Below are 27,260 nucleotides of genomic sequence, written 5' to 3' on the forward strand. Positions count from 1 at the left end.
AAAAAAAAAGAGTCAAGATGTACAGTTCGGCTGTGGCCAACTGAAAGTGAGTTAGTGTAGAAGTACAAATTTACTGTCTGACCCAGGCTAGAGAAGTAATTTGAAGATAGAGGGTAGATAAAGTAGTAAACAGAAAGTTGAACACTGGAAGGCAGAGCTCATTTGGAAACCTTTTTGAGCTTTCCTGTGGCACTTTGTTTTCTGGTATTTCACTCATCAAAAAGGGCAGATAAGTTTCTCTCTCTCTCTCTTTCTCTCTCTCTCTCTCCCCCCCCCACCCCGTCTCTCTTCCTCTCTCTCGCTCCCCCCTCCCTCTCCCTCCCTCCCCCATCCCTCTCTCTCTCTCCCTCCTCTCTTTCACTCCTTCTCTCTCTCCCTCCTTCTCCTGTCTGTTGGATCTGTCAGCAGCTTGCAGGCTGCTCTAGACTTGAACAGTAATTATAGCAACTTCCTGAAAGTGAAGCCCCCATGAAAAGTCTGGAGAAATGTTCTTTGTCATGGCCTCTACATGAGTAATTAGTTCCACATGTGGCCTTCCTAGTTTCCCTCAGCTATTTTGGCTGGCTCTCTGAATGCTGTGCTATAGTTTGACCTAAAGAAACGTTAAAGTTTTTATTTGAAGCATCCACTACGAAATAACGACTGAGGTCTAACAAATCGCCTCTGGTAGATCCATGCCGTTAGGTATAGCATTGTTTTTCACTGTTAATTCCTGATTCTGTTTTGATACTTTTGTTTTGTTTTCATGGTATTCTGTGGCTTAGTTTTATCTCTGATTAACTAAATCTGTTGAAATTTGCCAAGTACCGCTTGACCAAAGGTTATAAGATATCAGCCCACTGGCATCTACTTTTCTTTCCGTGTTGTGGCTGTTTTCGATTATATATACTGCTGAATATTCTGAATATGTAGTTCTCTCACTTTCCCTCCGTAGGATTCTGATCAAAGCTAGAGTCACCTCAAACAAGAGCTTGATTAATTGCCCTTCTAAAGATCAAAATGTGAGAAAATTTCTAGGTAGCTTCCAAATTTAATTTGACTAACCAAACTAAGAAACTTAGCATCCTTTAAGGAAGTACAGCCAAAGCAGTTCATTTCCACTGGCCTTCTGAAATGCTTTTTAGAAGTAGAAAAATATATCACTTTTTTATATGCTGCATTGTATATTTCAAAAAGCTTCAAGTGAGTACTGTCCTAAAGCATTTGCTTTTCATAAAATGACCTCTTTTGAATCATTAAATAGCACACTACTAAAGAGTTCAAAAGTTATGATAAACCCTTGTTATTTTGTGAGGAAGATTAAATAAGATAAACATGAATGATCTGGCATCTTAGACTGGAACAGAGATTAGCACTGGGTATACCATTCATAGAAATATTTATATCATCAATAGGAGTCAGAGGAATAACTTTACATCACCGTACTTTTACTTCCATACTTGTGTGTTTAGGGCCTGTTCAATAGTGCTTGCACAAGCCCTGTAAGACTCACCTCCCTTTTTTCCCTGTCACTGCTTGCATATTACTGGAAATGATGTAAGTGTGACTAAATACAATCTAATAGTTGTATTACATGTGGATACCAACTCCATTTTATTTTTTAAAGTATCTGTGTGTTTACTCACATGAAGTCTTCATAGAGGAACCATAAACCACTGAGCCAGGAGTCAGCCAGCATTCCAGGAGTAGGCCTCCTTCTGCCACAGAAAGTGAAAGCCTTTCTTCCGCCCACTTCCATTTAGACATAAGACATGCCTTGGAAATTTTTGTCAAGGCAAACAAAAGGGGTTCTGATCAGATTGCACCATGATTTCACCTTAGTCCATACATCTATATGCCCTCAAATGGTTCTACTACCTACACCAAATAGGAATCTTATGATATTTCAATCAAAGGACTTAACTTTATACTTATCTTTATGACTTTCTAAACATTTTAAGGAATTTTCTCCAGAGACAGCTATAGAAATTGAGTTCCCCTTAGAATATATGTCCATCTCCTTGAGTTTCCAGTTAACTGAAGTGTTTGAGGGTGCTCTTGCCTCCAAATAGTTCAACAAATATTTATTCTTACCTACTCACCTGCTAGTCACAATACCAGGGACTGGGCATACAGAGATTAAGATCTGACTCCTGCCCTCAAAAAGCTCACACTTACATAAAACGTTAGGAATACACATCTGTGACCAAGTTCTGTTTAAAAAGTTGGTCATTCTGCTCTGAAAAGTCCTTGGCATTGATTTGGAAATGCCTTAATAACTTTTCTTCTGTCTGTAAAGTTATCACTTGAATACCCAAAATGTATTGGGCCCTAGAAAGCAAAGTTGGACATGACAAATACTTGACTTTGAGGAACTAAAGTTATTTAATTTGCTTATTTCAAAAGTTGTTGACCAAAGTGATTATTGAATCAATAGATGGTTTTGGGTGACTACAAAATTTGCTCTATTTTGAAGTGTTATGAAAAGGAAACACTGTTTCAGTTAGTTATTGTTACCAATCTTGGCACATTTTTATGACTTTGGAAATTCTCAAATTGAAACCAGGACTGAGGCTTCTTTCTATGTACCTCTAAAGGGGCAGGGTTACTAGTGTTTACAATTATTTTGTGATATCCAGATATGCGTACTTCAGCTAATATTTATATAGCCTTAAATTTTTTTTGTTACAAGATTAGTGCACAGGTTCAAACAATAGAGAGGTATGTCAAGAAAAAAATTAATCATCGTTATCCCTTCCAACTTCTTATCCCTTTCTGTCTTCCCAAACTAATGGTAACTGTTTGGCATGATTCCTTTGACTGCCTTCTCAATGGTCATTTTACAGCTTCTTTACAGATTACAAAATCCATTCACGTATAATGTATTAGTTTCTTATGATAACCCTATAGTGTAGCTATTATTATCCCCATTCTATTGATGATAAAATTAAAGCTCAGAGAGCTTAAACATTACTTCATCAGAGTCCACAAATGGCAGAACTCAGAGTTTTTTTCTAGCACCAATGCCTGTGCTCAGAAGAATATTGTCAACCTACAGAAACAACTTGTTCCCCTACCAAATTCTTATAGTGCTTATATTTCCTGTTATTAAAATGCCAATTAATTACCTGCTGTGCTTTCACAGTTTTATACTGAGATGTTACCTGTACTATTTGTTATTTTATGTATTTGAACTTTTTTTTTTTCCTAGATAAAATGTAAGCTAATTGAAGGCAGGAAAAATATATTTGTATTTCTTTTGACTGGCTGATTGTAGGCCATTCAGTAAACTGTAAAAGAATGAGTAAAGAGCTATGTGGTATGCATGTGGTTTCTGGTCAAATATTCGTCATGATAATAACTTAAGAATTACAGCTCTCTTAAAAAAATCATAAAAAACATAGTGTGCTTTTAACATTTATGTATGTGTCTGCAACTACCATACCAGATTGAACTATTCTTTTTGAAATAAATGTAAACATTGAGCCAACCATATTTCCTTGCTTATTTTTGGCCTTCTAATCTTCTGGAAGCATCCTGTGCAGCTACCAGTCATACAATCTTGTGTGAAAAGCAGGATCTAACCAAGTTGTAGTATTTCCTTTCTCCTTTTCTCCTTCCCCGTTTGTAGCTAAGATAAAAATCTAGCTGACCTTCGTTCATTGCTAATTAGGGAAGATAGCCCGACTTAGTTTGGCTTTATGTTGTGTGGATTAGCACTTTTTTTTTTTTAATTGGAGGCAATGCTGTCCCCTAATCTCCTGCATTTCCTATTTTGTTAGGGCCCAAAGGACTAGATATGTTGTAGCAGAGCGTTCCACTTTTCTTCCCTTGCCTGAATCACAAACAAATGGCTTCCCTCAAATCACTGCAGTGAAGTGCCTTCTTAGGCAGAGATGCAACATCAGCCTGTAAAATAGAGGAGAAATATTTCAGAGGAGTAAGAGATTTTCCTTCAACAACTGAAAAAGAAGTTAAATTAGAAAGCTATAAATTATAAACTTAATGCAACTGAGTTTACAATCTTCAGAAAGTTTACAAAAGACAAAGATTGTGAGAGACTTGATTTTAAAATGTACATTTACGGACTCATGTTTTGTTTTTGCCTGTCTCTAAAATTTCCATTGCTGAGTCTGTTTATTTAGAAATAAGCTCCTAACCAAAAGCAGTATATATTTTATGAACATTCTTTCCTCAAATCAATTGAGAAAGCTAATGTTACGTCTTTGAGTTTTACTAACCACTGGCGTGCACAGCAGCCATTTTTATATTTCAGTAACATAATACGTCCCGCAGGCAAACCTTAAAAACTCTAGCTCTATTGGATACCAGTCACAAGAAAGGAAATATATGATTTATGACTCCGGTAAAATTGGAAGCACTGTCTTGAGATCTTTAGGGAAAGGCAAGTTAAAGGGATTAGAAAATTGTTGCTGGCCTTGTCAGGCAGATTTTAAGTGAGAGCGTACTAGGAGTGTAGTCTGCTGCCTGCTTCCACCCTCAAAAGCTGATAAGCATCATCTGAATGCTATGTGCTGTGAGCTCCGTTGAATTCCGTGTTACAATCAGACTTTAGAACGAGGACTGGTTCCCTTGGACAAGAGAAACATGGTGTCCTCAGGTCACTGACAATTTTAGAGTATTGACTCCTGATGTCTTTTGGCATCACCAGTATTTTATTTCCTTAGTGTGACTCAAACATGAATATGCATGATATTCAAAAGAAAAAATATCTGTATGTGCATAATATAAGGACTCAGAAACTACTTTTTTTTCTGCAGGGGTGGAGAAAGTACTCTTTCTGTGGATGGGGATACAAGTTAAGCATAATGGCTACAAGGATGCATGTGTGTGAAGGGATGCTTTCTGCTTTACCCAGAATACCTGCAATTATGCAGTAGGTCATTTTAGAAACTCTACGTCTTTAAGTAATGATAGGCATACTTGCGCAACACATAGCACATTGCCTTTATTTTAGGATTTTAATCTACTGGTATATACAAAAGGGGAAACCCAGATTACATGAATTTCTAAAAGGGTTTGATCCAACATAAGTCTGTTTAGTTGTGTCCATTATAAATATGTTAACTAGCCTTCTCAATTCTGTTCAGTTTCTAGAGAATTTATTCTAGCTTCTAAGGACATACGAGACCATATTAAAATACTTCTATTCACACCATCATGGAAATTTGCTTTACTTTTACATACCAAAAAAAAAAAAAAATACTTGGCATATAAATTGGTTCATGTCGAAAGGTTATTTATAGGTTGCAAATGGGTATTAACCACATATCTTTATAAACACTTATGTTAGTATTAATCAACTAAAAATGATATCCATTTGCCACACAGAATCAGATTCAGTGCCACTTCACTACCACTCAGGATGAGAGTACAAAAGCTATAGAGGTAATAACATACACTGTTTTCTGAATTTAGAGGTTTGTTTTGTTTAGTTAGTATTTTCTTTTGAGCACTTATTTTATGTCAGGGTCCATGCTAGTGTCTTTCACATGTGATATAATTTAATCCAGCAATTCTGAAAGGTAGGATCTCTCCATGGTTACAGATGAGGAAGTAGAAGCTCAAGGAGGCAGTGTCTTGTGGGAATTCTGGAGCCAGCTGGCATGGGTTTGAATCCTGGCTTCACAGCTTGTTATGATGCTTCCTTGGCAAATTATTTAACTTTTCTGACCTCTGGTTTTCCTGATCTCTAAAATAGAAAAGAGCTTAGAACAGGGCCTGGCCCAGACCTAAGCTTTATGCAGGTAAGCCTGCTGCAGGACGCACCAGCCACCCAGTCTTTATGCTCACTGACCCCCTAGGTCTGGTGTCTCCAAAGCTTAGCCACAGCAAAGCAAACACTGTTCAGGAAGAAAGTATGTTATTTTCCTCAAGGCTTTTATAATCTCATGAGTAAATGCGTTGTGAGTATGAAACAAATGAAAATAGAGAGAGAAAAAAAAGCTTGATTCTGAGGGAATGATAACAGGATTGTTTTAAAAACACTGTAATGGAAGCTGACTTCTTAAGATAACCCTTTGGAAAATCTTGTTGAAAAGCCATCATAACCTTTCTCACTCTTGTGTTTATCTGGTTTTATTACAGATATATGGATGGATAGACTGATAAGTAGGTCTAGATATATGTGCAATTGTATACAAATGTATGTGAGCATATATAGGTGTATATAGTACATGTAAATATGTATATAAATGTGTCTGTATTTGTGTATATATTTAAAGTAAACCAGATCATCTCTATATTAGAATTATTAACATCAAAATAAATTCTTTCCCCCTTTTAAAGTAATATTATTTTAAGCCTAGGGCATGTGCAGTGCTTTTTGTAATCTTAAAAGTTAGTTTTCGTGTATACACGTTTCAGTCTTTTTTATTTTTTTAACTTTTGCCTGTCAGAGCTTCATAGTGATAGTTAAAGGTTAACATAGAAATATTGGGTAAGAAATACCTTTGTAATTTTGCAAATGCAACAAGGTAGGGGTATTGATTTCTATTTGAGTGGAGCTGTCACTGACTTCATTTAAAAAACTACACACACATTTTGTGTACTATTGGTTCATTTTTGTTTGGGAAACACTCACTTTACTCCCAGTCTTCTGTCCTCTGACAAAATGTTTTCCTCTGGTACAATTTACTTTGTTTCCATCTCTCCTCAGGTTCTTCAAGAAAAAACTAGCCTTGGTTTTCATTGGCCGGAATGGATTATGATTGCTTTTGAAATAGTGTCTTGTTTTGCTGAAAAACTAGTAGATTATTAACTCATTATTTTTTCTTTATGGGATTTGTACTCCATTGAGAATATGTGGGGTGGCCTCAGGTGCTTCCTGGCCAGTGTGTGTGTCAACTACTAGGGCAGGTGCTTGAAGTTCAACTTGCGTCCATAGGCATTTTCAGGGTCTCATGAAGTTAGTACTGACAAGTGCACTAATTGTTGTTTCTTTGTTTTTTAAGTTTTCTGAAGAGAGAAAAACAGTGAGGATAAGTGGTGTAAAAGGAGTCTTTGTTTGTTTGTTTGTTTGAAACATTCTGCCACTCAGACTGGAGTGCGTTGGTACAGTAATGGCTCACTGCAGCCTCGACCTCCTGGGATCAAGTGATACTCTAATCTCTCAGCCTCCCAAGTAGCTGGGACTACAGGTGTGCACCACCATGCCTGGTTACTTTTATTTTTTAAATTTTTTTTTGTAGAGACAGAGTCTCCCTGTGTTACCCAGGCTGATCTCAAACTCCTGGACTCAAGGGATCCTCCCATCTTGGCCTCCCAGTGTGTTGGGATTACAGGCATGAGCCACTGTGCTGGCTGAAAAGATCCTTTCGAATTTTCTAGAAGTAATTGCCTTCTGCTAGTGGTGAAGCCATTTTTAGGATAATGGACTTCCCTTCCTTTTGTCTTTTTTTTTTCAATGATTCCAGACCTTGAAGTTTTCAGTACTACAATTCAATTGGTTAATTTTTGGAAAGTTGAGCCCCTCATTCTTTTTAATCTTTGACAAAGGACAAGAAAGCTACTGGGAGTTGATTTACCAGTAAACTTTGCTTTATCAACTTCATAAATCAACCTTAATTTTAGTTCTTTCTTTGTCTTCAGATCATAAAATAATTAGTATTGCTTACCCTGTGATTCTTACGCGGGTTGGGTGGGATCTGATTTGAGGTAATGTCAACTGTAACTCTTTTTATTATTAAATAATAACTCTAAATTATTATTAAATTTGATTTTGTTTTAGATTGCATGTTGTAGATTCAGACAAATATAGATGAATGCCACTTCTGTTGCATTCCCATACTATATCATTTTCAATGCATTTGTCCTGTGTATGTACATGGGAGGATTTCTGAGTATATCAAATTCCCCACTTAAAACTACCATTCCCATGGTATATGTCTCCTTCACATTCAATATAGAGGAATTTTAGTGAGTTTTTTGTAAATGTGCATGCTGACAGAAACTGTTTAGAAGGGCCATCTTAAAAACAGTTGTTAACTATGTAAGAGAATGTACATAAGTATGTCAGATAACTTGCTTACCAGTGTATTGTGTGATTGTGAAATAAAAGTTTTGAATTAACATTCACAGTGAATACACTAAAGCCAAGTGTTTCAGTGCCAAGAGCAGAAACTGTTTGATGACTTAGTGTTTGTACAGATTTAATTAGTTATATTTAGTTTCAAAACTTCATATTTCTTTAACAAATTCTACTTCTTTGAAGTTAAATGAAACCTTTGCTTTTTTGAATTCAACTGAGATATCAGAGAAGGAGCATTAGAATTGATTGGTTCAAGTTCAGCTTTGCCATTTTCTCATTTGCCAAATGGTATAAAGAAAGATACCTACCTCAGAGGTGGTTGGGAGGTCTAATTCGATGATATGGATAAAATAAATTGGGATGCTTTTGAAAACATTCTGCAACAAGTTTATATGGCAACAGTTTGGAGAATGCCATGGCAGTGCCTTAGGGAAAGTGGTTATGGTGTTGTAGCAAATACCATTTCTACCCTTGGTGACTTTTATGTTGTCCCTGAACATTTACAGAGAATAGGAGCAGAGAATATTAAACTAGTTATTTTATCAAAAGACTGTGATTTGTGTTAATTACCCATACTTCAATATATGCATCAGTCAAGTGATCAGAAAGCATTCAGTAAAACAGGCTTATTAGTTTTCGCCCTTTTTCCTCCTCCTCTTTTCCACTATTTCATCTTTTCTTTCCATCTTTCCTCTGTTCAGCACGAGGCTTTCTCTAACTGAGTATTCCCCTTCTCTCCAGTCCCTATTCGTCCTGTTTCTTTTTTAGAACATTGAGTTGGAATTGAGCTATTGGTAAAAATGTGTTAGGTTATTTAATAAAATTTTGTTTCTTCTCCATAAATTTTCAATCAGATGAATTAAACCCTATGTATGCATTCTTAAAAACAAATAGCTCCCAAACTAATTGCTTTGATACTTCCATGTGGCCTTTAAAATAATTTTTCTATGAGCCAGTTGCTTTTGATTTTTTTAAACATTAAATGTCTTCAGAAGGGTGGAGAAAGAAGGAATCTGAAGGATAGAGTTACAGATTGATCATACTTTTATTTAAAAGCAGTTTTTCTAAGGTTCCAAAGAATATTGCATACCAAATATTTCCAAGTAACATATATAGACCTTATTGTCTGTTTAATTCATTCATTCATTCATTCATTCATTCATTCATTCATTCATTCATTCATTTGTTGCTTGTGCTCTGCTGATTCTTCTTAAACTGTTGTTTCACTTATTCTGACATTTATATCTTATCTTTCTAACTTGATTAGAAGCACCTTGAGGTCCAGGGCCATGCCTGTAGTTTCTAGATATGCCCTACAATAGTTTCCCAAATGGAATCAGGTGAATAAACACATATTAATTAATCTGAGATTTTCTCGAATGGAAGGAGTCAATGAAAGAGGATTCCTTTTGAGTAAAAATCAAGGCCACTAAAAATCACCTTCCAAGATTACATTATGTAATCTTTATTTACCTGAATAAAGTCTTTAAAACTGCATTGAAGAATGCCACAATGTGTAGGCCATTTTTGTTGCATTTGAGAGTGTGTTTAGAAAGTGCCACAAAATGCTACAGATGCCATCTGACTTAAAAATCACTCATGGAGGAATTTATTTAGATGCATGTCTGCTGGGAATCTACTACCAGGAGAAATGTGGAAACCACATGAAATTCACTGCATAAAGAAATCTGGTTTCCATTTCTGTACTGCATTTTGTGCTAGCAGGAAGAAGATAAACAAGCTGTTTAAAACTAAAGTGAATGGCAAAGAGATTCCATTTTTAAATCCCACTCCGTAAATGTATTTTGGAATTTGCAAAACCTAATCCTATCACATAGGTCCTTTAAGAAGGGAGAAAATGTGTTGAGTCTTTTAGTATTAGCTATCTCAGTGGAATGGATGAGTAATTTTGTTTCCTGTTGATGTAGTGTAGTAATACAACTATGACATGTGCTTCAGTTGAAATTAAAATGAAAGTCTCATTCTAGTCTTTGGTAGGCAGACATTATTCTGAGAATGAGAAGAGGGAAGAAAGCAATAAAAGGCTCTTTTTTGTTAGTTTAAGATCACCCCTTTTAAGGAGAGGAGAATTTTAACCTAATGTTTTAATATAGCTATTTAAAACTCTGTATATGAAAAGGTATATGAGTAAAGCAGATGAGAGGAAAAAGATTGAACTTTTTATTTTGAGAAAAATATCCTGGAGGTTTCTTTTAAATTTTCTATTTAGTGATCCTTATACAGTTTAAACATGTTATGAGGTTGCCATTTAAAGAGGAACACACTCAGTTAAGATAAAATGTATTGTGATCAATAAAAATGTTAATATTTGAAACATAAAGGCCAACCATACAATTGCGATTTTCCTTTAATAAACATGACCAAATCATACATACCTATGTTTAGGAGTAATAAACATGCATTTCTGAACTTAGTAGGCCTTGTGCTTTGAAAAAAAATCTGTAATATTTTTATAAGATCAAGAAGATTATAACATTAAACTGATCATTTACTTAAGTAGATTAAAACTTTTCCTTCCATGGCTTAATTTCTCTCCTGCTTTATGGTAAAGAAAAGAAGCTAATTAAGATTTATTTTATATACTTTAATATGGTGCTTGTTTGTTTTTTTGTTAGTTTTACTATTTTAACCTCTGATAATTTTTTAGCTGGCTACACTTAATAATACATAATTTGTCTAAGCCTACACTCAGAGCCAAGGGGCTTTATATCTGTGGAAAGTACCATTTTTCAGGTGAGATGTAAAAATAAACAGCCAGTTTTGTCATTCTTTTACTTTTTCACTCACTCTGTAAACATTTATCAGACTCCTATGATGTTAGACTCTGTGCTGGAGATACTAGGGTAGAAAATACAAAACTTCAAGGAGTTTGCTTGGGATAACTTAAGGGGTGAAAACAATGGTTAAGAAGAAAGATAGTGATTTTAGTATTTCAGGTAAATATAAATTTACACATATGTTTAGGTTTCCTAAAAATATTATATGGTCTGTTTAGCCAAAGCTAAACCGTTGGTGGTTGTTAGGCAGTAGGGTGTAGTGACTGAGGGAGAGACTAAGGAGCTAGAAGGCCTTGGTGTGCGTCCAGCTTGACTGCTTACTTTGCTGTGTAACTTGGTGAACGTTGTTCGTCATTTGTAGCTTTTTTCATCCATAAAATGAGGATAATAAGTGTTTCTACTTCATAGGGATGTTGGAGGACTATATGAATTAATCTGTGGAAGCTTTCAGCATAGTGTCCAGTGTATATTAAGCATTTAAAAAATGTTGGCTTCAGGGATGATTTCCAAAGTATTTAGCAACCCAAACAGTAGGGGCATCAACCAGTAAGAACTGCTGTTGGCTGTAAACATCTATTATGACCACCCCAGTGTTTATCGTATAGGTATCAGCTCAGTTAGCCTTCATCAGTTCTGTTGTTTCCACTTAAAACTCATGCTCCATCCCCACCCTATCCTATGGACAATGGCTCCTGGACCAGGCTCTGTAGTACTAACAGACTGTGGACTTACTAGATGCCTGCAATTTATATTTTTGTAATCTTCTTAGTTTTGAGTACCTAGACTTAGTATAGATTTATTTCATGTTCCAGACAATTCGGGATGTTTTTCTTATCTAATAATTCCTAGAAAGACACTAGAGCCAAGCCTTGGGTTCTCTACTTTTTTTCACCTAATGTTGGCTAGTAATTGTTATTATATAGATGTTCTTTTTTTTATCCTCCTTTCCCTCCTCCTCCTCCTGTTTTTTTTTTTGTTGTTGTTGTTGTTGTAAGAGAAAAATTACATCTAAAGCTAATTGCCTTAAATTCTTTTTTAGAAAGTGATTGTATACTATAAATAAACTAACTCTTTTCAGTAATTGCTCATTTTTTTTCTTGCGATAAGGACAGAATGTATGTAAGAGCATTTAGGACATATAAAGCATTAAAGGACATATAAAGTGCAAAAGACATTGTCCTTTTAAGTTAGAAGACTTGATTCCCAACACTGCCACTTGCTAGTTACTTAACTGTAGTTAGTTTACTCTGTGTTACATTTTTCCATCTTCAAAATTGGGAGTAATAGAACCTTTCTCATAGAGCAGGAGACTCCCAACCTTTTTGGCACCAGGGACCGGTTTCGTGGAAGACAGTTTTTCCACAGATCAGGATGCGGGTGGATGGTTTTGGGATGATTCAAGTGCATTAAATTTATTATGCACTTGATTTCTACTATTATTCCATTGTAATATATAATGAAATATGCATATAACTTATCATAACATAGAATCAGTGGGAACCCTGAGCTTGTTTTCCATCATCTGGGGATGACGGGAGGCAGTGACAGATCATCAGGCATTAGATTCTCATAAGGAATGCACAACCTAGATCGCTCGCATGTGCAGTTCACAGTTGGGTTTGTGCTCCTGTGAGAGTCTAATACTGCTGCTGATCCGAGGCAGAGCTCAGGTGGTAATGCAAGTGATAGAGAGCAGCTGTAAATATGTATAGCCTGGTTCCTAACAGGCCAAGGACTGGTACTGGGTTCATGGTTCAGGGGTTGGGCACCTCTGTCATAGAGTATTGTGAGGATTAAACAAGATAATACTTATCAAGCATTTAGGACATACATTGCAGTAAATTCATTTAATTTGTTATATTTATGAAGCACTTAGGATATACAGTTGACCCTCTGAATTCCATGGGTTTTACGTCTGTGGATTCAACCAGTTGCAGATTGAAAATATTTGGAAAAAAAAAATGGGTCTGCACTGAAAATGTACAGGCTTTTTTCTTGTCATTATTCCCTAAACAATATGGTGTAACAACTATTTACACAGCATTTACACTGCATTAGGTATTATAAGTGATTACTTACAATCTTTAAGATGATTTAAGGTATACAGGAGGATGTATATAGGTTGTATGCAAATATGGTGCCATTTTATATAACGGACTTGAGCATCTTTGGATTTTGACATCCATGGTAGGTCCTGGAAACAATCCCCCACAGATACCAAGAGACAACTGTAGTTAACATTCAGTAAATTCACTCGATGTATTCAGCAGGTTTTTAGAGTGCTTACTATGTGCCATACAGTATTCTAGGCACTGGGGATACAGCAGTAACTTTAACAGACAAAAATCCTGCCTGCACAATAGTCAGGCGCAAACAATATAGTAAGGAGAGAAAATAGAAAATCTGGGAATGGGGTTGCAATGTTAAGTAGCATGGTTAAGAAAGGTAATATTTGAGATAATATTTGTAAGCAGCAAGGAAGTAAGCATGCAGATGGCTGAGGAAAGAGCCTTTCAAATGGTGGGAACAGCATGTGCAAAGACCCTGAAGCAAGAGTGTGCCTGGAGGCCAGGGGAGCTAGAATAAGGTGAGGGGAAGAATAGGAGTAGATGAGGTTGGTAACTGGGACCTGCTTAAGATCTGAGTGGTACAACGATGGGCACAGAGAGGGGATCAGGAATGTACCACTGAAGGCTTCTTGGAGGAGAAGGTAGATCTGGAAAATAGAGAGACCCTGAAAAAGCATATGAAAAAAGGAGAACATGCCTGTAGTGGGAAGAACATGAGCAAAGGCACAGACAGTGGAAGAGACAGACCAGGAGAACATCCAGGATTGCCTGTCCAGAACAAGCCTCCCTATCCAGTGTGCAGTGAGAAAGGAGGGAAACAAGGTTGAATAAATGAGTGAAATTGAATGATGGAGGCCTTGAAACCTCGGCAGAAGACTTTTGGTTTCTACTGATTAAAAAGATGTTTCTAGTCAATAGAAGCAAACCAATGAAAAAATCTAAAGTCCAAATTTAAAATCAATACATAAACTAACTCTCTCTCTTGCTAAAAGATGCTATTTGGGTTTGTTTACAGCTACAAGTAAAGAATTTAAAGTTTTATTGATAGGTTTGATGTAAAATAGAGAAAAAATTTTGATACTTTAAAAAAGCATTTACTATTAAATAAAAGATTCCCTAACACTCTACTACGTGAGCTACAGTTGTAAGCATTACAGCTTATAAATAAGGTGTTACTTTATTAAAATAATAAACCTTTATGAATAATCTCAGTGTTGATAAAAACATGCTGGGAATCTTGTTCTCTTCTTTCTGCCCATGATCAAGCTTTCAACCTAAGCGTTGTTTTGCTTGCTGGTATGTATGTATGATCACATACTCACAAATAAGGGGCAAAATGAGAGAGGCAGTGAGTCGTCATCTAAATGGTCAGATTCTTCCTTTGGACAATTATCTTGCAACTTGAGACCCATTGGCATTATTTATTAATTTCTGCCTCTTTTTACATTCTACTCAATGCCAATGCCAAGCTGTGCAAAAAAGTTACGGATGGAGAAAAAAGCCATCTATGGAAAAGAACAAGCATTACCTGTGTGTGAATCCTCCTGGATTCATCAGACTTTTGTCTTCTTTGCCTCACACTTTTTAAAATGTAATATTCAGAAAAAGCATTTTTACTTGAAAATAAGTTTGTGTTTCTGCTACAGTAAGTTCATCTCACGTTGAGTTGTTGTCCAAGACTGTCATGGTAAATATAGCCTGTCCCACCTAGAACTGAACTTATTTTCTTTTTTTTTTTTTTTTTTTTTTTTTTTGAGATGGAGTCTCGCCCTGTCGCCCAGGCTGGAGTGCAGTGGCCGGATCTCAGCTCACTGCGAGCTCCGCCTCCCGGGTTCACGCCATTCTCCTGCCTCAGCCTCCCGAAGCTGGGACTACAGGCGCCCGCCACCTCGCCCGGCTAGTTTTTTGTATTTTTTAGTAGAGACGGGGTTTCACCGTGTTAGCCAGGATGGTCTCGATCTCCTGACCTCGTGATCCACCCGTCTCGGCCTCCCAAAGTGCTGGGATTACAGGCTTGAGCCACCTCGCCCGGCCTGAACTTATTTTCATATGGATTGGTCCTCCTCAGAAATTTACCATGTGTATAAACATGTGAATGAGACCCAGGGCTAAGTTGATTTCCATGAAATCTATTTTAAGAAGTAGATGATGTGACCATCAATTGTGTACAGGATAGAATATTAGGAAACTTTTGATTCCATTCCTGGCTTTTATTTTGCAGCAGGAATGTGGCAATGTGTGTGCTCCCTCTGTTGTTGAGTTTCTTGAGTGTCTTCATGAAATAGATACAAAATATCAGCTCATGGCCACAATATATTTTTGCTAGAAGACTGTACGAAGTTATTAATCCTGTTTGTGCTGTAAAATGTGAATTACAAGCATGTGTCACTTAACAAGGGGAATACATTCAGAGAAATGCATCCTTAGGTGATTTCATCCTTGTAGAAATAACCTAGGGTGTATTTACACAAACCTAGGAGGTAGAGCCTGCTGTATACCTAGGCTATATGGTGTAGCCCACTGCTCCTAGGCTGTAAACCCGTACGGCATGTTATTGTACTAAATACTGTAGGCAGTTGTAACACAATGGTATTTGTGTGTCTAAAGGTATCTAAACACAGAATAACTACAATAAAAATAAAGCATAAAAGATAAAAAATGGTACACCTGTAAAGGGTGTTGACCATCAGCCGAGCTTGCAGGACTGGAAGTTGCTCTGGGTGAGTTAGCAAGTGAGTGGGGAGTGAATGCCAAGGCCTAGGAAATTACTCTATGCTACTGTAGACTTTAGAAACACTGTACACTTAGGCTACTCTAAATTTATAAAAATATTTTTTCTTCAGCAATAAGTAACTTTACCTTACTGTAACATTTTTACTTTATAAACTTTCAAATTTTTAAAAGCTTTTTGACTCTTTGTAATACAGCTGAAAACACAGTGAACAACTGTAAAAAAATTTTCTTTTTTAACATCCTTATTCTATATTCTTTTTTGATTTTTAGATGTTTTTATTTTTTACTTTTTAAATTGTTTTGTTAAAAAAATAGACATAAGCACACACATTAGCCCAGGTCTACACAGGATCAGACTCATCCATATCACTGTTTTCCACCTTCATATCTTGTCCTACTGGAAGATCTTCGGGGGCAGTAACATGCATGGCGCTGTCATCTCTGTTAACAATACCTTCCTCTCTGGAATGCCTTTTCAAGGACCTGCCTGTGACTGTTTTACAGTTAACTTCAGAAAAAAAATGTAGGTAGAAAGAGTACATTCTAAAACAATGAGAGAAGTATAGTATAGTAAATACGTAATTCAATAGCATAGTTGCTTATTATCATTATTAAGTACTATATACTGTATATAATTGTATGTGTTAGACTTTTATAAGACTGGCAGCACAGTAAGTTTGTTTATACCGGCATTGTTATAAACATGTGAGTAATGTGTTGCCCTACAATGGCTATGACATCACTAACCCATAGGAATTTTTCAGCTCCATTATAATCTTATGGGACCACCATTGTATATGCAGTCTGTCTTTGACTCAAATGTTATGTGTTGCATGATAGTACCTTAAAATCCTAACAATTACCTTATTAATAGGCTGAAACACACTGTGTAAAGCAATACCAGTTTATTAACTTTGGTCCGATGGCTGGATTATTTACTCTTTCCCTCAGTGATTTACATGACAGACTTCAGAATAAGTTTGTTAGTCTTTGGATGACCCTGGATTAGGCCATGGTTTTCACCTCCTATATATTATTATTTTATACGTATTTTATAATAATATATATCTGTGTCTGTATGATCCAGATACAAAGTGGTGCTTGCCATTCAGTGAAACAGTGGATAAAGAACAGAAAGCAGTTCAGGAGGAACAAATGAATGGCACTAGGAAGGAAGAGAACAGAACAGTCGAATGTTATCACGGGCCGTTTCTCAGCCTAACTTCAACATTGTGGAATACTTATTAATAATTTTTAAAAAGTTTATCACAGTAGTAGAACGAAATAATAGGGATATGAGGTAAATCAACAGAGTGTTGCTGGAATGGGATAAAGAAGATATACATCAATCAAGAAAAATACTTCCCCTTTGCTTGACATTGGTAATGAGACATGACTCCATTTAATACCTACATTTTAAGAGAGAGATGAAAAATTTGAGAGGGGTACCGCAGATAAGCAACTAAATGATTCAGGATTGCAGTCTGATAGTGTAAGTGTTGGGGGCCTGAGGAGAAGTTTATGGGAAAAGGTGTTGTTTTGACTTGGGTAGAAGGTTAATACCGACTTACCTGCCTCAAAGTCAATTAGATTTCACTGTAAGAAGGATGTTCAGCCGCAGTTCATCTTCCAAGGGAAAATAAACAAACTAGTATAAACTGCTACCAGAGAGATAGATTGAGCAAAAGAATGAACTCCATGAAACTGACTGCTATTGAACAAAGAGAGGTACCATCATGATAAGTTGTGGGTTTTCTTTCAGTGATTGTCTTTTTAAAATGAGATTTATCCATTGGGGTTGGGTAATTTGGCTGTCTCGTTTTCTAAAAGTGTAATTCTCTAAGGCAATATTTTGGATAAAGTGTATTTGCCAAGGAATTAAAAGAGCTTTGTTTGACATTTGGTTAAATTTGCTATTTGCATACTTTAAATCATTCATTCAACAAGTATATATTGGACATGGACTTATGTTAGTAAATATTTTTATAATGATAAGACACGTAGGAATATGCACTATTATTGTCATTGAAAAACAATGTGTAATTTCTTGCCTAACCTCTGCTTTTGATTATTTATACAGTTTTTATAATGAAATAATTTAAACTTAGTATAATGACATATCTGTTGTTGTTGCTTGATTATCAGCTTTGAGATTTTCCTTAGAGAATGCATGATTTGTAAGTTCAAAAAAACATCATTTTGGGTTAAATCATACACATAAGGGCTGCTTTCCAAACATTTGGTAGTAAATTCTGACCTCCTGATTAATGTCAGGTAGCTTGCTTAATATATGATGTTGTCATGGTGACAATTACTCAAAAACACAAACATGGAAAACAGAAAAAAAAAGAACGAAAGAGAGATGGCTGATGGCTTTCTTACATATTTCTCCTGCTTTAAATATACTCCAGTAAGGGGTAAGAAAGATAATTTTTCCTTGCATGCATTTTTATACTTTTTGAATTTTGAACTATATGAATATATTGCTAATTTTAAAATGTTACATTATAATATTTTAAAATTTTAAAAATTACTTTGGCTTTGTTTTATAAATAAAATCTCTTAAATTTTTTTTGAATTAAAAAATATCAGATTTCCCAGAATAATTTACTTCAATCTATTTTAATCTATACTCAGATCATTATGTGAGAGTTACTTTTTTCATTGTTTTCAGGGCTTTGCATAAGGTGACTTGAATAATATATGCAAAAAATATTTTGTGAATGAATACTTGCGAAATCTTTTAAATATTCCTTTAATACAGAAGCATATATTCTTTTCAAGACACCTGCATAAGCAAGTTTTTGGTAGAATTCTGCATATTCATGAAAGCAGGCATCCTTGAGACTTATTTTTCTTACAGCTTTACTGAAGTATACTTGACAAACAAAAATTGTATCTGTTTAAGGTATACAATGTGATGTTTTGATATATGTTATGAAATGATGACGCAGTCAAGCTAATTAACATATACATCACCTCACATTGTTACTATTTTTGTGTGTGTGCAGTGGGAACACTTGAGATCTATTCTTTTAGCAAATTTCAAGTTTACAGTGCAATATTCTTTTTTTTTTTTTTGAGATGGAGTCACTCTGTCACCCAGACTGGAGTGCAGTGGCATGATCTCGGCTCACTGCAACCTGCACCTCCTGGGTTCAAGCCATTCTCCTGCCTCAGCCTTCCGAGTAGCTGGGACTACAGGCGTGTGCCATCATGCCCAGTTAACTTTTTGTATTTTTAGTAGAGACGGGGTTTCACTGTGTTAGCCAGGATAGTCTCGATCTCCTGACCTTGTGATCTGCCCTCCTTGGCCTCCCAAAGTGCTGGGATTACAGGCGTGAGCCACTGCTCCCGGCCAATATTCTTAACTATAGTCACCATGCTGTACAGTAGGTTTCTAGAACTTAATTTGTTGTGTTACTGAAAGTTTGTACCCTTTGAGCAACATTTCCCCATTTCCTCCACCACCCCCAGGCCTCTGGCAACAACCTTTTCTACTCTCTTTTTCTATGAGTTCAACTATTTTAGATTCCTTGTAAGTGAGATCATGCGCTATTTGTCTTTCTGTATCTGGTTTATTTCACTTAGCATGATGCCCTCTAGGTTCATCCACATGGTCACAAATGGCAAGATTTCTTTTATTTTTAAAGCCAAATATTTCATTATCTCATATGTACATATTTCATATGTGTATGTGTATACACACACATATATACACATACATGCATCTCATATTTTCTTTATCCATTCATCTGTTAATGGTCCTTTAAGTTGTTTCCATATCTTGGCTATTGTGGATAATGATGCAATGAATGTGGGGTTGAGGCTTTATAATGAACTAACCACTAACTGAGCTTTTTCAAATAGAAAATACAGTTGAAAACAACAGTAGCTTCCTACCTATAGTAATAAAGGAAAAAGGGAAAGAATTCATGATTTTTTTCTTTTTCCTTTTCTCTCTCTATATATATTTTATTTTATTATTATTATTTTTTTTGAGACCTTACTATGAACCAAAATAATATGATACCATCTAAGGCGATAGGTAGTATTAAGGGCTGTGTTCAGGTTAGGGTGCTATTACTTAGTATTAGTTCAGGTTAGGGTGCTATTACTTAGTATTACAGCCAGAGGGTCAGAAATACCCAAGTCCTCCGAGACTACAGCAATCACTTCCCCTGTGGTTGCTAAGGATGCAATAATGGCAAAGAAAAGCAAATTAACAACTCATTATTTTCTGGGGATTTGTCCCCAAATCTTAGTGCAAAAAACTCTGGCCAGCCAGGCCAGACCATGTATCTGGAGCAACCACTTCTCCTGAGGTGGTGAGACATGGATAGCTTCAAATCAAAGGAGGCCTTTACTATCCCAATGTTCATACCCAAGTTTTTGCATCTTATCACATCCTAACCACATGTAAAGGGACGTCAGCCTTGGCCCTAAAGATGCCAAGCACGTGAAGTTGTAAACCAGAGGGACAACTATACCTGTGTGTGCTGATCCTTTCCTGTTAATCCCTTTAGCAAGGGCGGCCCAATCTACCAAACCATAGCCACTCCTGCTCCTGTAGGACAGAGGCAGGGTATGAGGAAGGTAGTGGGGAGAGTGGTTTTAAAGGACCCTTTTTCCTAAGGGCCTCAGACATGGTAACCCTAAGGGTGGTCAAAAGTGGCTGAGTTACACTGCAGTTCTTCTAATCATTTGTTTCAAAGCCCAAAGTGAGCATGCCTCCTGTTTATACTAATGGCACATGTAACCCTTTGTCCTGAGGCTGCGTACTTGGCACAAACACAAGCTGGTCATTTTAACCAAGTGTACAATGTAGTCCAGAGATCCAGTTTTATTAATTGTCCATTTTCAGCCTATCTAAAGAAGCAATCTTAGTAAATCCACTTATGTGTATGTGCATCTTAAAGACCTGACTGGTCTTTAACCTGATTCCTTTTTTAGAAATACAGTTTTATTGGAATGGAAACTCTCTGTACTATTCTTCCAGTGCTTTGGTAAGTCTAAAATTATCTCAAAAAAGTTTTTTAGAAAATGGAAAAATAAAAGATAGAACAAAATGACAATCTCTTTCAGGAGAAAAAAAGGTGAGAGTAAGGGAGGAAAGATATTTTACTTTAAGGGAGGAAAGATATTTCTACATGTTTAATATTTATATACATACACAAAATACAGCTTTTATTATACTATACTGCTCAAAATCCCTTAGTGACTTCTTGTAACTTATGCAGTTCAAATGTGTTAGTCTTGGAGTGTAAAGGTCTCTTAAATTGAGCCCCAGCCTACCTTCCCAGTGTTATAGGTTACTATTATCCTGCTCCAGATCCCTAGCCAAACTGGGCTCCTCCCTGACCGCCAGCAGGGGTTTCCCCTTCTACCTCATGAAATCTACAGCAACCCTGCAAGGAACATTTAAATTCTCACTTCCCTCAAGAAGGCTTCCTGGATCACCTCCAACTCAAGGTAACACCTTATTACTCTGTGACAAATGTTGCATGGAAACCTTTAATGCTTCATTAAAATCTCTTATTTTTAATATTCATGTTATGTGCTTATGTCTCATCTCTCCACTAGAATTTTTAAGCTTTTCAAAGTCAGGACCTTATACATTTTTTTGAATTCTTCACATTGCTTAAAATCATAATTAATTAATGAATCCCACAAACTTTTATCAATGATCTTTTATGTGCCAGTCACTGTGCTGGGTGCTTGGAATATGAAACATAATAAAAAGCTTTCTTAAGGAAGCCTTTCTTGTTTCCCCCTGACCAACTTAGAGGGTCTTGCTTCCGAGATCCCATTGCATCCTGTCCTAATCACTATCTTATTAATACTTAGGGGTATTGCACCATATGGTTTGTGGATTATGTGTCTGCTTCTTCCAGGCTGCAACCACCTTAAGAATAGACACTTGGTCTTTTTTCGTTATATCCCCTGAACTCAGAACAAAAATGTAGAAATGCTCAATATATGTGTGCTGAATGAGAAACTGCAGCTGAAAGTTGTGGTTGATTAGTGGAATAATTATAGCTGATACCCTCAATTAAATAGGTGATTAGCTTTCAAACAAAATACATTCTTGTGATTTCTTTTCTTTCTCCTCTTCCAATTAATGTATACTTTTAATCATGATGTATACATCATCACTAAAGTGCCTCATGACGTGAGGTTTATATATGCTGCAATATGAATACATTTGCCATCACAGTGATCGCATCATATATAGATACTACCGATATATACAAGGTTTTGAATTCCAGGAACAAATATGCACTGCTGATTCGATTATCTCTAGCTTCAGGTATCAAGTTAGGATTAGACCTGGATCCTTTGAAGACAAGTAATCCAATGTGGGTTTTAATCTGTTTTTGAATTCTGAGTATCTAGCACAAGGAAGGTACCTATAACATAATATACAATAAAAAGTGTTTGCAGAATTAATTATATGAATAATTACAATTCCTCCTCCTACCCAACATATATTTTTTTGCTAGTCATTTTAATCTCTTATATTTTTTTGTGAGAGCTGCTAAAAAATAGAACTTACTCATCTGAATTTTCTACTACTGTTCCTGCCTTTTTCCTCTAAAATCCTAAAATGCCAAAAGTGAGAGCTTGAGACTAAAAAGGAGCAACAAAGACTTATATCATCCAGAAGTTCATTCTCACATCTATATAAATGGCAAAGCATTGCTTTCTTAACTGAAAATTGCTGATTCTTTCTAAGAAAAGAAATCTCATTGTTTTTTTTTCTGTATAATTGAGGCCCTCACTTATTTACTTCGGACAAACAGGTACATAATTTCCCTTCATAGAATTATCAAAACCAGTGTACTGAAAATTTAAATGCAGTCACAATTATTTAGTTCATGTTGCTCCAAAATACCACGTTAGGAACTTGAAGTAGAGAGACTTCGAGTTTTTAAACTGTGTCTTGATAACTCATATTACCACAGTAAGATTTTTAAGTGCAATTTCCTGCAAAGTGGAGATTAATTCCTGATGCTTTGAGGGTTTGGGTTCTTCAGATAAAAGACTACAAAGGGAAAACATGAACATACCATCTCCGGGAGTAATTATACTCTTTAGCATTCATAGATGTTTTGCTGTTTTCCTGAACATTAGCACAACTTTGCTCTATTTCAGAATAAAACAAACATTTCCTTGGGGCTTTAACTACCTAATATCATAATTCACTGTGCAATAGCTTTCAGTGCTAGGATGTTAGGTAAATATTTGATTAATGAATTAATGAATGTCTTTTGATTACTAATCATTAAATATGGTCTCCCTATCTTTTTTTTTTTTTTTTTTTTTTTGTCTTTTCTTGAAATGTTAACTACACTGCATTGGAAAAGCAAGAAAGCACACCTTCCGTTTCCTCACTATGTGCCATCGTTTCTCCTTGTATGTATTAACACAGAGAATAAAAGATAATCCTGTATATTTTAACAAAAGTGGTCATAGCAGGGTGAATGCTTTAAATAGGGCTGAGTATGCAATTGTTCTATTATCGAGACAATTGCCTGATTGAGAACAGCTCTCTGGAAAAGCTCCAAGTATGTGTCCAGATTACCACAGGGTGCTTGGAGTGATTAGAATTGCTCATGAGCAACCAAATGCTCTGGCTTGTCTCCACTAAGCAATTGAAGTATATGGGATCCTGAGAGACATGACTTAGTTGAAAGTATTCTCTTCCTGTTCTAGCCTTTTTTGCCTCAGTGGAAATATTAAATGCACAGCAGACCTCTATACAGGAAGCCCAAATGCAGACATTAGGTTTGCAAGGTGTCCGCAGCCAACTCCACATGAGACAGGCCCCTCACACAGTCTTATTGCCTATAGAGTCCTGCTCTGATGAGAACTTTCAGACATTTTAAAATTAGGCATAGATTATCAAGCTGTGCCAAGTTGCCAAGTTGCAAAACCCAAAGATTATCAAGGGGTTTCTTGGCATAAATTTTAAGATGAACTTGGTCCTTTTGCATTTGAATTTTCAAAGGTGCAAATAATTATAAGTCAGGAATGGTGAAAATACTAGTAGTCTTTGGATATACACATTATCTTTTTTCTTTTGAGCGCTCACCATAGTATATCTTGCTCAGTTATCATCACCATGCAATTCTTTTTGTAAGACAGAATCCTTCCCTATTTCTGCAATTTGTTTGGAATGAAATTCCATATTGAGTGGAATTTTCTCCACTGCAGATATGTTTAAGAAGAAGCATCTCTACCAATTCTCCATCCACCTGAATGAGCTGAGTTTGGATACTCTCAGAGTTTGAATGGGTCAAATACTCCTTTATTGGCCGCTTAGCTCCTAATTACCCCAAGTCCTGTCTTTTTAGCTACATCTCTGTGACTACTACTTCTCAGAAGGTAATGATTCATTCTGTTATTTTCATGAAATCATAAAGAATCACATAATCTTTTCATCCTATCATTGGGCATTTAGTCTTAGGGAAAACAACATTTTGCCTAAGGGTATTTGGTTTTCAAATGGTTGAGCCTGACTTTTTGGCTTCTAAGGCCACGGTCACTAATGCCACTGAACCTCGATCAAATTGCCCTTAAAAATATTCTAGTTAATATAAGTCTTTGAATTTGGGGATAGGAAGAAACCTTACAAAGATCTAGGGTGACTTAAAAGAAAACTTCATGAACAAGATTGACTTACTAGAAAGCATGTTTGTAGACATGAACATAGGTTTATATTATTCCATTTACTGACTGAGTGATGTTGGACTAAGTTGTTATTTGATGTGAACATCAGTTTCTAATAACTAAAAAATGGTTTGTTGTGATATTCAAATGATATCCATAATTTTGTTTCTTTTTTCTTCTTTTGACAAATTTTGATTTTCAGTTTTAATATCAAGGAACCAAGGGCAAAACTTAACAGCATAATGTTGGGTTTTACAGTGTGCAAAGAAACCCCTTGAAGTTCTATTTATAAACTTAGTTGCATTTTTTTCTAAGTATGTTTAGGAAGCAGATTTTGAAGGAGCTAGAGATCTATGCACTACAAAGCACTCGATTCTAGATAAATGTTTTCAGAGAGGAAGGGTTAGGCAGTAGAATAATATCACATGAGGATAAACTAGAGAGTTTTTTGTTTTGTTCAATTTATGTTTTAAATTCATATACATTGAACATTTAATATATGTTAAATACTTATTTTTAAGTCCTCTCAATATCAAGTGGAGGTGCCATTAATATTCCCATTTAGTGGATAAGGAAACAGGCTTGGGATGTGAGATATCTTGCCTCATGTCTCATGGCTAGTAAATGGAGAAGCTGCTACTTGAACACAGACGTGCTAGACTTAAGCACTTAACAACAAAGCAGGAGGGTAAAGGTGCATGGGGCCCACTCTGGAGTCAGGACACCACTTACTAGCTGTGAAACTTGGGTTCTTAATCTCTGTATCTCTTCAGTTTCATATATATATAATGTGAATGAAAATAGGATTAAATGAGTTAATATGTGTAAGGCTCCTAGTATCGGGAAATGAAATATAGTAAGAACTTCAGTGTTAATTGGTGTTGTCAGTATTACAGTTGTTTGTTAATGACAGTCATTTTAGGGTAATCTGTTTAGAAGTTATGAATGGCATATCACAATGCTGTTTTTTTGTTTGCTTTGTTTTCCTGGCTGAAGGAGCCAGGTCGCATTTCAGTAGGCATTCTCTACATCTCACCTTCTCTAGTCTGCCCACGAGCCCCATCATAAATTCTTGCACAGTGCATGTTTGAATAAGACTGACTGGTGCATTGCACCTTTTTATAACTAAATCATGGAGAAGAAAAATTGCATTTCTGAGTTTCTAGGGGTCATGCCAACTCTGTCTTCATTTTATGCTAAACTAAAATACAGAGGGAAAAAAAGATCTAGCTGAGATGATATTTCTATACTGTTAGAAATAGTGATATAATTTTTCATGAGCCTGGAGTTTTTAACTTCTGCCCATTCTTTAATTCATGATCTCTTCTGTATGCTGGTCTTGCTTTTTTTGTTCCTTTTCAACATAACTTCTGAGAAATAGAGATTGATTAATATTGTGCCTCAAAGGACATACCTCCAATTGCTCTAATGAGTCCAAAGGAAGATGTGAGGAGTAGCACATAATTCCAAACAGAAGGGGGTTTGTAGCTGGTGTGAATTAACTACTGATCTTGATTCTTCCCCACTATACTTATTGTATATTACCTTCTTTATTCAAGTTCAGCTATTTTGACTTTTGGGGACATATAACAATAAAAATGCTTTCTTTCTAGTTGTTATGACCATGTTATTGAATAATTCATTATATTTTATTTAAAAATGGCATTGAATGCTGTATGGTAAAAGAATATGAGTAGTTTTTGTATTAGAAGGCAGAAGAAAGTATATGAGTAGAATATAGGCATGAGTTCCTCCAAGTAAAAAGTTGCGTTTCGGAGAGGTATGGCTGCACCCACCTATTTACTACAGAAAATGGGTTTGCTGTGCATTTTATCCAGACTTGTTATTTACTTGTCATTTTCCGTTTAAAACAGTTGGGTAGAGTAGCTGTATACTGTCTATAGCTGCTGTGCAGGAAGACCTCAGTGCCAGCTTCTCCTTAGTGTAGAGTGAAGAGATACAAGCCTGCTTTGGAAAATGTGTTGATATCAACCTTAGACAGAATGGTTAGGCTGAAGACAATCTCTCACAGTGATTGTAACATTGACTTAACCAATACTTATTGTATGGTTGTCTTCAGTAGTGCTAATTTCTGTACTCACATGATAGATAGAAGTAAATAGGACAGTGTCAAAAAATTTTCTGTAAATCGCAGTTCTTGAGTCTTTAATTCTCTTCATTGTAGAGGGAAGCTGAGAAAAGGGGATGGGGAATTTTATTCCAGACACAAGAAATCTCCAGTGTGGAGGTTTGGGTGCATTAAAGAATGGTACTAAAGAACAGCACCTGGTGCCTGTTGAGTAAGAGGTGCTTGCTCCTCACTGAATTGATAAATATTTATTGATGGGGTAAACAGGGTGCTGTGAGAAGAACGATGGGAAACAACCCTCTGGGATGCAACAGGGAAAGGGTAGAGAGCCCCCTAAAGAACTGAAACTCCATCTTCTTGATAAGTAGTTAATAACTTGGGTGCTGCTGCCTAGTGAGGAAGCCCAAGTTCTTCACAGGTGGGTCTCCAAGCCTTCACTTATTCATTTTTGTTACATCTGCAAACACAGTAGTCCCCCCCTGATCCACAGGGACTACATTCCAAGACTCCCCATAGATGCCTAAAACCACAGATAGTACTGAATCCTGTGCATACTGTGTTTTTTTTTTTTTCATCTGATAACCGAGACAGCTACCAAATAACTAACAGGTGGATAGCAAAGACAGCATGGATACGTTGGACAAAGGGAGGATTCATGCCCCAGGTGGGATGATGGGAGATTTCATCTTGCTACTCAGAATGGTGCACAGTTTATAACTTATGAATTGTTTATTTTCCGAATTTTTCATTTAATATTTTTGGACCACAGCTGACCACAAAAGAGTAAAACTCGGGGAAAGCAAAACGGTGAATAAGGGGACTACTATACCTACTACTGTACTGATGTCAGCCTTATGCTGAGTTGGTGG

At 36.2% G+C, this 27,260-nt stretch overlaps 1 protein-coding gene across 3 annotated transcripts in view; it reads left to right on the top strand.

Annotated features, from left to right (window-relative positions):
- Positions 1 to 27,260, top strand: part of DNM3 (dynamin 3) — a 566,202-nt gene that overhangs the window by 299,835 nt on the left and 239,107 nt on the right. The window lies entirely within an intron of this gene.

This window comes from Piliocolobus tephrosceles, chromosome 1 (assembly GCF_002776525.5).
Source record: "Piliocolobus tephrosceles isolate RC106 chromosome 1, ASM277652v3, whole genome shotgun sequence".
NCBI classification, from domain to species: Eukaryota; Metazoa; Chordata; class Mammalia; order Primates; family Cercopithecidae; genus Piliocolobus; species Piliocolobus tephrosceles.